General features: G+C 41.7%; 1 pseudogene; it reads left to right on the top strand.

Annotated features, from left to right (window-relative positions):
- The first annotated feature begins 1,308 nt into the window (after positions 1-1,308).
- On the top strand, positions 1,309-10,205 carry LOC114651173 (uncharacterized protein K02A2.6-like; annotated as a pseudogene).
- Positions 10,206-10,595: the final 390 nt, after the last annotated feature.

Genomic DNA, 10,595 nt, shown 5'->3' with positions numbered 1-10,595 from the left:
ATTAGCACGTCTAGTGCCACCAAACTATTTGGTAACAATGTCAATGCATTAATTTACTGTATGGCTTATCAGAATGCAAAAAAGTAAAACATAAGCTGTTCAACATCAGGTATCATTTTATGTATTTGAACAAAAATATACCTAGGAGCCAAAGCATATATCACTTCTTTAAAAATAACTCAAAAAGGTCATCTGACTAAAAGACACTAATTAATTTCCAAAATATGAGAAGATGGCAGGTACTGCTATTCAGACATTTTACTGTTTCAGCATCTGGCACCCTTCAGTGGGCCTAATGTCTGTAGTAATAAATGATTTGCTCAGTTCCTGTGTACACTACATTTTTCTATAAATTTATTTTTTATATGCTGTCATCAAATATTAATGGTAATTTGATTATGCTCCTGTATTCTCTAGTACAACTACAAATGTTGTAAGACAGTGGAATCGATTTGTAAGAACAGTACATTAATGGAATCTTTATAACTGTTATCTGCTGTCACAAAATATCTGGGCAAATCTATTAAATATATAAAAATAATCATTTTCCATTTTTATCCATATTAAGGCTATTCTTGATTTTGAGTGACATTCCTTTAAAACTAAATTTGAGGATGCTGACAGCTTCTTTGGAACAAAACAGCAACTACTGGCTTTTCAGAACAGCTGCCTCTCAGTGTGAGGTGGACTGCTCAGTTGGCAGTGGCAGAGTGACAAGAAGTAATCCGGTAAAAAAAAAACAACATATTATTTTGCACAAAATCTGTTGCTGAGTCCCTGAAAATCAGATCAGCAAAAAAGTGCTAGTGCTAAAAAGCCCAGGCAGGATCTAGTGCTAACCTGATTCAAGGAATTGATTACAAAGGCACTGTTTATTATACTGCACACTCATGACTCTGCCCAGTCAGCAGGAGGTCCTGCCTACAATAAATACCTCTACACAGAAATAATAAGGCACAAAATAAATGTGTGAAAAAAAGTTTTAAAACAGTGTGCAAAACCTTGTGAAACTCTAATGCAAAAACTTGCAATTGCCTACGTTCTCCTTTGCTTAAAAAGAAAATGGTGAAAGGCAATATTGCTTGGTGCTTTTTAGAATACTGTACAACCCTACCACAGCATGTTTAACCAAAGAGGACCAGTGAAGATGTGTTTCTTTTTATATTTTCTCAGTCATACAGCTAAAGAGAAGGCAAAAGTTCAAGTACTGTGTATGATGCACAACAGAAGAAATTGTGTAATCCAAGTAACTTGGTTTCAAATGTTTAGTAGGTGGTTGAATCTTAGGAGATAGTATTACAGCAGGTAATGGCGACATATGGGAAAATTTCTGAGTTTGACCCAGAGACGGATGTCTGGCAACAATATACAGAACGACTGGAATATTACTTTGAGGCCAATGACATCGCCGACAGCAAAAGGAGAGCAATATTTCTCAGTGCATGTGGCGGTAAAGTGTACGGACTTTTAAGAGACTTATGTCAGCCCTCCAAACTGTCCGAGCTCACTTTTACTCAAATTGTCACTTTACTTACGGATCATTTTGCCCCCAAACCCAGCGTGATTGTTCGAAGATACAAATTTCATTCCAAAACGAGGAACGCAGACCAGTCGGTTTCGGATTTTGTAGCCAAACTGCGAAGGGCATCTGAATTTTGTGAATTTGGTGGCAATCTGGAGGACATGATACGAGACAGACTGGTATGTGGCATAAACGATGATCGAATGCAACGTCGGTTACTAGCAGAAATGGAACTTCCGTTGAAAAAGGCCATGGAAATTGCACTGGCTATGGAAGCGGCGGACAAAGATGTTGTGGTGTTACAACAGCAACTGCAGATTGTAAGTACTGGAGACGTTAAAGTGCATAAACTACATGCCTCTCAGACCAAGGAGAAGGATAGTGTTTCCTGTTTTCGTTGCGGGGGCAAGCACAATAGTGTTTAGTGCGGTTTCATAAATGCAGTATGCAATTGGTGTCACAAGAGGGGGCACTTAGCGAGGAAATGTTTAATCAGAGTGCAACACGATGACAAACTAGAAAATAAGTTGACCAGAAAGGATAATACAGCTAATTTCCTGGAAGATGAAAAGAAGAGAAGTGAGGATGAAAAGGCATTCACACTGTACCAAATAACAAGCAACAAAGTTTCACCATATAAAGTCACACTAGAAATACATGGGCAAAACATTGAAATGGAAATTGACACAGGTGCATCGGTCACCATACTGAGTGAAGAGGCGGGTAGACAGCTGGGAGCTGTCGAACTGCAAGAAGCTGATGTGTCATTACGGACATATACTGGAGATTTGGTTCCTGTGTTAGGCAGACTATGGGCTCAAGTTAAATTCAAAGAACAGCAGAAGGAATTGCCTCTGTTGATTGTGAGAGGTAATGGGGCAAATCTCATGGGCCGAGACTGGTTAAGAGAGATCAAGCTCAACTGGGGTGAAATTTGCAGAGTATATACTGCCCCTGAGACTTTGGAGTCAGTGTTGGAAAGACACAGAATTGTATTCAAGGAGGGACTAGGAACACTGGTGGGGACAGAGGCAAAGATTTATGTGGATGGGGAGGTTCAGCCTAGATTCTTCAAAGCCTGTCCATTGCCGTACAGTTTGAAAGACAAAGTGGAAAAAGAATTACAAAGACTTCAGAGTGAAGGTATTATAGAACCTGTATGTTTTTCAGAGTGAGCTGTGCCGATAGTACCTGTAGTAAAGGCTGATAGAACAATTCGCATCTGTGGAGATTACAAGCTCACTGTGAACCAAGTTTTCAGACTGGATAATTATCCAATTCCCAAAACAGAGGACTTATTGGCAGAGTTAGGAGGTGGTCAGAAGTTTACGAAATTAGACCTCTCCCAGGCCTTTCAACAATTAGTGTTAGAACCAGGTTCCCGCAAGTTCACAACAATTAATACACACAAAGGACTTTTTCAGTATACGCGACTCCCATATGGAGTGTCATCCAGTCCTGGGATATTTCAGCGTAATATAGAAAATATTCTACAAGGAATCCCTCAGGTGGTAGTACAAATTGATGATATTTTGATTACGGGAAAGGACAATAAATGTCATCTTAAACACCTTGATGAAATACTGGCAAAGTTAGCTTCAGCAGGACTAAGAGTACGTAAAGACAAATGTTTTTTCATGGCACCTGAAGTGGTTTACCTGGGATATGAAGTTGATCGCTACGGCATACACCCCATACCAGATAAATTAGCAGCCATCAAGGAAGCATCACAACCTAGTAATCAGACACAACTTAACGCATTTTTGGGGTTACTTAATTATTATCATAGATTTCTACCAAATATGGCTACCACCTTGGAACCCTTACATTGACTGTTGCGCAAGGAAACTCAATAGTGTTGGACAGCTATGGAAGAGAGGGCATTTCAGAAAGCCAAAGAAGCATTACAGTCTGACCAGTTATTAGTTCATTTTGAGGAGGGGAGGGAACTGTACCTGTCTTGTGACGCTTCACCTTATAATAATACATTTTATTTATATAACGCCTTTCCCATGCTCAAGGCACTTACAGAATATAATAAAGAACGGCAGTGTATACAGTATATAGCATTGTACAAACCAGATAAATAAATAAAGAAGATTAAATTGGCCCTAGTGTGTGCTTGGTGTGTGGGTGTGTTTGTGTGTGTCCTGCGGTGGGTTGGCACCCTGCCTGTGATTGGTTCCTGCCTTGTGCCCTGTGTTGGCTGGGATTGGCTCCAGCAGACCCCCGTGACCCTGTGTTCGGATTCAGCGGGTTGGAAAATGGATGGATGGATGGAGATTAAGACAGTGAATTCTGGAAAAAAAAACAGACAACATAATTGATGGTCTAGCACATACACACACAGGTTACATGAGCATCTTGACAGAGAAGTAAACTGAGAGAAGGGTAATAAAGTCAAGTAGAGCTAAAAGCCTTCCTGAACAGATGAGTTTTGTGTTGTTTTTTAAAAGAATTCATGTCAGCTGACCTGATTAATTTCGGTAGGTCATTCCAGAGTCTGAGCGCTATACAGCTAAAGGCCCTGTCACCCATGGAGTGTAGATTAGTGTGGGGTACAACAAGATTGCCAGAATCAGAGGACCTTAGTGGGCGGGCAGGCACATAGTGATGGAGAAGGTCACTGATGTAGTTTGGCGCGAGGTTATTTAAGGCTTTGTATGTTATTGGTAGGATTTTATATTCGATTCTGTAAGACACAGGGAGCCAGTGAAGACGGAGCAGGATGGGTGTGATGTGCTCGCTGCTGCTGGTTCGAGTAAGGACTCTTGCAGTTGAGTTTTGAATAAGCTGGAGCTGTGATATAAGATTAGAAGGGGCACCTGCCAGTAGGGAATTACAATAATCGATGCGGGATGTGATAAAAGCATGGACAAGTTTCTCAGCATTAGAGAAGGAGAGGAAGGAGCGAACACGGGATATGTTACAGAGGTGAAAGTAAGAAAGTTTCTTAATGTGATTTATGTGGGCGGAATAAGTGAGGGAGTAATCAAAAATGACACCAAAATTTTTTACAGTAGAGGCAGGTCTGATGAGATCACCGCCAAGATAGACTGGGAAGGAGCTCATTTTATTAAGTTGCATTTTAGTCCCAATTTGCAGGTGTTCAGTTTTATTGCAATTTAATTTTAAAGAGTTCTGCTCCATCCAGGGTTTAATTTCACTAAGGCTGGTTGTGAGCTGATAAAGCTCTGATGAAGTTCCACTTTTAACATTGAAGTAGAGTTGAGTATCATCTGCATAAAAATGATAACCCAGTCCATAGCTACGGATAATATGGTCAAGGGGAAGCATGTAAATACAGAAAAGCAAAGGACCGAGGACAGAGCCCTGAGGAACTTCTTGTGTGACCAGCGCTGAGCTGGATCTGCTATTGCCAAGACTAACAAACTCTTGCCTATCAGTCAGATAGGACTTGAACCACTGGAGGGCAGTGCCAGAGATGCCCAGCGTGTTCTCCATTCTGGCGACCTTCAAAAGGGCGACCTCAATTGGGCGCGGCGAATAAAAGCGCACATAAATAAAAGCGATCTTCAAAAGGGCGACCTCAATTGAGCGCCGAATAAAGGCGCGCGCAAATAAAGGCGAGCTTCAAAAGGACGACCTCAATTGAGCGCCGAATAACTGCGCGCATAAATAAAGGAGTGCTTCAAAAGGGTGACGTCAATTGGGCGCAGCGAATAAAGGCAAACGCAACAAAATTACAGAAAATTTATTAGATAAAGGCAATGATTGAACGTATAAAAAGGTGAAAGCAAGAATATTAAAACATCCAATTAATTAATGCATGAACTTCTAACGAACTACTTCTAACAAACTATTTCTAAAGCTCTCTATATTTCGTTGTTTTCAAAATTACAGAAAATTAGATTAAGGCAATGACTGAATGTATAAAAAGGTGAAAGCAAGTTACACTTGAAGCTGTAGATTATGTGCAATGCCACGTAGATATTCGAGATGCGGTCTATTAGCATAATCAAGGACAATTAATTTAAATCGCTCCGAAGGTCATCCTTTTGAAGCACTCCTTTATTTGCGCGCACATTTATTCGGCGCTCAATTGAGGTCGTTCTTTTGAAGCGCACCTTTATTTACGCGCGCCTTTATTCGGCGCTCAATTGAGATCGCCCTTTTGAAGATCGCTTTTATTTACGTGCGCTTTTATTCTCCGTGCCCAATTGAGGTCGCCCTTTTGAAGGTCGCCTTTTTGTGCGCGCCCTTATTGAATAGAACCATTCTGGACAGTAGGATGTCATGTCTGACCGTGTCAAATGCTGCACTGAGGTCTAACAGAATTAAAATGCTGGTTTGTCCAGAGTCTGCTGCCATAAGCAAATCATTGGTTACCCGTAGCAGAGCAGTTTCACAGCTGTGCCGCGCCCTGAAACCAGACTGAAAGGGTTCCATCAAATTATTAGAGGTTAGGTAATTGGTGAGTTGGGAAGCTACAACACGCTCAAGAACTTTTGACAGGAAAGGTAAGTGGGAAATAGGCTGGAAATTGTTAAGATTGTCAGCATCAAGGCCAGACTTTTTTAACATTGGGGTTACAGAAGCAACTTTAAAAGTGAGCGGCACAGAGCCAGTGTCAAGGGATGAGTTTATTATTGTTGTAACATTCGGGATTATGGCATAAAGGCAGGATTTAAGTAGTGTGGTGGGGATGGGGTCCAGTACACAAGTAGTCGGCCTCATCTTACAAAGCAGGTTATTAACAAATGCAGATGTGACTGGTGAGAACTTAGAGAAGGAGCTGGATGGAGTGGGAAAACAGGGAGAGATATTAACAGATGATGTATTTATGTTAGTTGAATTATTTAGATCATTAATTTTGTTACGGAAAAAGTGGAGGAATTCCTCACAGACTTCAGTAGAAGAGGTAGTTGGGTCAGATGCGGGTTCTAGTAGTTTATTAACTACAGAGAACAAAACCCTTGGGTTATCATGGCCACTTTCTATTATTCTGCCATAATGGGTGTTCTTGGCAGAAGTTAGTGCTTCTCTGTAAGCTCTTTGGTGGTCAGAGAAAGCCTGGATGTGCACGGTGAGGCCAGTCTTACGTGACATTCTCTCAAGGCATCGGCCAGCTGCTTTCATAGATCGCAATTCTTAATTATACCAAGGAGCTGAACGTTTAAAGGAAACCTCCTTATGTTTTAAATGAGCTGTTTTATCTAATGCTGAATGAAGGGCTGAGTTATAGTGATCAACAAGACAATCTAGTGTTGATGGAATAGCTGAAGACAGTAAAAGATCAGAAATGGATCCAGAAAGGATAGAGGGACAGATATTTTTAAGGTTTCTGTAAGAAATTTGTCGTTTACAGGTAAGAGGAGGGAAAGGCAGTGAAACAGTGAAAAATACTGCTTTATGGTCAGAGAGTCCCAAATCAGTGCTGTAAATGTTGGCAACAGAAGTCCAGAAGTGCAGATCAGATCCAATATATGACCACCAGAGTGGGTGGGAAAATCAACATGTTGTGTCAAGTCAAAACAGTCCAGTAAGGATAGGAATTCATTTCTCAGTTTAGATGTAGGGGTGTCAATATGGATGTTGAAATCACCAAGAAGGATAATTCTCTGAGAGTAAGAGCTTAGGTGGGTCAAAAGTTCAAACAGATCGGATAAGAAGGATGCATTGTATTTTGGGGGATGATAAAGAACAATGAGTGAGACAGGACCTGATTTCATTATTAGTTTAAGAGCCAGGCACTCAAAAGACAATGGACAGTCAATTGGGATTCGTTTAATGTTTAAGTCTGCTCTGACAATTACTGCAAGCCCACCGCCTTGTCTTGAGCTGCGAGTCTCTGTGTGGAAAATGAAACCAACTGGAGTCACCTCTGTGAGAGACACAAATTCATTTGGCTTTTGCCAAGTCTCCGTTAAACACAGAATATCAAGTTTGGTGTCAGTGATGAGTTCTGCCAGCACCAATGCTTTGCCATTAAGAGACCTCGAGTTAAACAGTGCAATATTAGTTAATGAGGCTTCTTTTTGCACAGAGCCGCGATCAGGGTTTATTTCCACATAATGTAAATTTGGCAAACTGACACTTCTATTTCCAGGGTCATGAGAAGGACGGCGTATTCCTGAGCAAATGCTGCCGGTGGTCTTTTCATTCGCAGCCCGGTGGTGGCGGCGACCTGACCTGCGATGTATATATTTTGGGTGCTGCAAAATACCGCCGTCCTTTAGGATACTGGGCAATACTTATCTGAATAGCAGTGGAGAAGCAGCACAGCACAGCAGAACCGGTAGGACGGGTGGGTGTGGTAGCATAGGTGAGCGGCGATAGCAAGCAGCAGAAAGCATAGCAAGAGGAGGTAGCAGGATTTGGAGGTTCCAATACACAGCCACAAACAGTAACGCTTGGTAATTTCAGGTGTGATCGCCCCGGAGCCAAAAGCCAGATTAGTATGAACATCAGATCAGTTCCCAGTCGTAGAGTACTGTAAGATGAAACGGGAGCAGATCAGCATAGCGAATTTAATATAATCACGGAGACAGATCATCCCAAGGTCCTAGATTGCCAGATACAAAGAAATGTTCGTAGGTTCTCGTCCCGTGATCCACAGACTCAGCTGTTCCCAGTTAAAGTGGAGTCCATAAAATCTGTAAATATTAAGCCAAATCCATACAATTCGAGTCAGCTGTATCCACGAACTATACGTACAATAAAAGAAATAAAACAAGCGTAAGAAAGTGTAGAATTTAGGTGAATTTTGCGAAAAGTGTTGTTAACAGGGAGGAGCGGCAACAACATCCGTGTGCCAGCGTCCCCTCACCTGCATAGCCACCCACCTTATGGGGTGGGAGCAGTCCTCTTCCACAAGTGGGAAGATGGAACAGAAGGACCCATTGGTTATATGTCCCGTACGCTGACTAAAGCTGAGAGGGGTTATTCACAACTTGAAAAAGAAGCATTAGCCATAATCTTTGGCCTGAATAAGTTCCATCAGTACCTTTTTGGCAAATCATTTGTAATTGTGACAGATCACAAGCCCTTGTTTTGGACTGTTTGGGGAACAGTAGGGGGTCCCACAGTTAACAGCAGCACGCATTCAGCACTGGGCATTGACTCTAGCTTCTTATGAATATACTTTAATGTATTAAGAATGAATACGACATGCTAATGCTGATGCATTGAGTCACCTACCACAAGGTGGAGAGAATGAAGAAACCCCAGAAACTGAGGAACTCATCAGGCTGTTGGAGCATATGGAAAGCACTCCAGTTGGTGCGTACCAGATTAAGACTTGGACACAACGAGACCCTGTATTGTCAGTAGTTTATCAGTGGGTACTCAAAGGGAACTGGCCAAATAAACCTGTTGAGCTAACTTGGCAACCGTATATTCACAGGAAAGCAGAGCTGAGAGTGGTGGATGGCTGCATACTGTGGGGGAGCCGGGTTGTAATACCTCCACAAGGTAGAAAGACATTAATAAAAGAATTACATGAAGCACACCCAGGCATCAATCGTATGAAAGCACTGGCTCGCAGTTACCTTTGGGGCCAAATATGGATAAAGAAATAGAGCTTGCAGTCCGTGAATGTATCAGTTGTCAAGAAAATCAGGCTTCTCCTGTAGGGGCCCCACTTCATCCTTGGGAGTGGCCTGAACAGCCATGGGCTCGTCTTCATATGGATTTTTGTGGACCAGTGATGGGTAAGATGCTGTTGATTTGTGTAGATGCACATTCAAAATGGATAGAGGCCCACCAAATGCAATCCATCACATCGTTGGCCACTATGGAAAAGTTCCGAAGCATTTTTGCCACGCATGGAAGCAGTTTTGTTAGAGCTGAAATGAACTATTTTTTTAAAATGAATGACATTAGACATGTGACATCAGCCCCTTATCACCCGGCATCAAATGGTCTGGCAGAAAGAGCAGTCCGGACAGTTAAAGAAGGCCTGCGGAAGTTAACAAGTGGGACACTTGAAACTAGACTAGCACAGTTCCTGTTACGCTATAGGACAACACCACAGACGACCACAGGCATATCCCCTGGTGAATTATTAATGAGGTGGCAACTACAGACACATTTGGACTTAGTTAGTCCGAGACTGGGGGAAAGAGTGGCAGAGAAGCAAGTAAAAATGAAGAGTCACCATGACAGTCATGCAAAGGAGAGGACATTCTCAGTGGGACAGCCTGTTTATATTCATAATTTCCAGACATCAGGGAAACGTTGGATGCGTGGGGCAGTGGTCAAACAGACTGGTCCTATTTCTTGGAGAGTGGAGACAGAGAATGGACAGGTGGTCAAACGACACCAAGACCACATCCGTCCCAGTTATGACCAACTCGGGGCACTACAGGCAGTGCAACAAGATGACTTCTTGGTTCCATTGGCAGATGATCGTCAGAGAACAGAACAGGTAGAAGACAGCTCAGCAATTAAACCCCTTACTATGCCAGAACCTGAAAATTTGTCCAGTGGCCCACAGTTGGAGGACACAGAAAGGGCAGAGACAGTTCCACCATTCCAAAGATATCCTGTTTGACTGAGGAAAACACCATCTTATTTGAAAGATTACTTTTGAACATGAACAGGATTATTTTATTTCTACCAGAGGTTAGCAAAGCCAGTACACTAAATAGAGCACCATAAGTGGATAAATGATGATTAATCATATTATTGTTATCATTGATATTGTTCTTGTTTATTATTATTATTTTTGTTTTATTCAATTCAGTATTATTGAGAGGTTAGAATCAATTTAAGGGGGGAGGTGTTGGTTTATTAATCAGACAGTTAAATAGGCAGACCAGGCAGCAAGGGACCTTGTGGTTTTGTTGCAGAAAGGTTTGGCGCTGTTAAGTAAGCTCAGGAGTTGTAGGAGTAACTTGATGTAACACCTGTCATTTCCAATAAGTTTGAAATAATAAATTCACAATTGAGAAAGTATTCCAACTAGTTATTGGAATATTACAAAGGCGAGAAAAGATAAAAGCATGAGTAGCTTTCTCAAGATCCTTAGAAGATAAAAAAGGCTAGATCTTACCAAAAAGACGAAGCTGGAAAAAGCAACTCTTGACTACAGAATTAATATGTTTCTCAA

This window comes from Erpetoichthys calabaricus, chromosome 4 (genome assembly GCF_900747795.2).
Source record: "Erpetoichthys calabaricus chromosome 4, fErpCal1.3, whole genome shotgun sequence".
NCBI classification, from domain to species: Eukaryota; Metazoa; Chordata; class Cladistia; order Polypteriformes; family Polypteridae; genus Erpetoichthys; species Erpetoichthys calabaricus.
The sequence above is the reverse complement of the archived record's forward strand: the minus strand, read 5'-3'. Positions and strand labels throughout refer to the sequence as shown.